Genomic DNA, 557 nt, shown 5'->3' with positions numbered 1-557 from the left:
TTTTTTTTTTTTTTTTGTCACTTTCGTTTATCACCCGTTTACTCAACAGCATGCGTTTCTTCTTTACAATGACTCAGTAGGAGTCACAGGTCCTTGTCTCTTTGACACATACGAGGAACGGTGTATTGTATTTAAAACAAACAAATGATGTAAAGCTGGTAGGATATCTAATCTGCTCATTTTAGTGTAATCTGCTATATTTATCTGTGTTGTTTTAATTTTCTGTCAAACACTAATTTTCTACTCTGAATTTTTCCTTACAGCACNGAAATCGCCACATAACAGCTACCTTAGAATTTTTTTTTTTTTTTTTGGTCTGGGGGTGACTTCTTGCATAAAAACTTATTCAAAGCCCCAAACAATTATGCTTGTCTTATTCTACCCAATGAGACCTTTCAAATGACATATGATACATATGATACTATCCGAGCTGTATGATATTTTTGACATAGGCTATTAGAGTACATGGCACAAACAAACAACAACAACAAAAACAATTTTGTAAATTATTTTTTTTTTTTGTGTGTGTGTCATTTATTAACAAATAACTCGGCACT

Source organism: Cyprinus carpio, chromosome B21 (assembly GCF_018340385.1).
Source record: "Cyprinus carpio isolate SPL01 chromosome B21, ASM1834038v1, whole genome shotgun sequence".
In the NCBI taxonomy this organism is placed as follows: domain Eukaryota; kingdom Metazoa; phylum Chordata; class Actinopteri; order Cypriniformes; family Cyprinidae; genus Cyprinus; species Cyprinus carpio.
Note: the sequence above shows the minus strand (reverse complement) of the source record.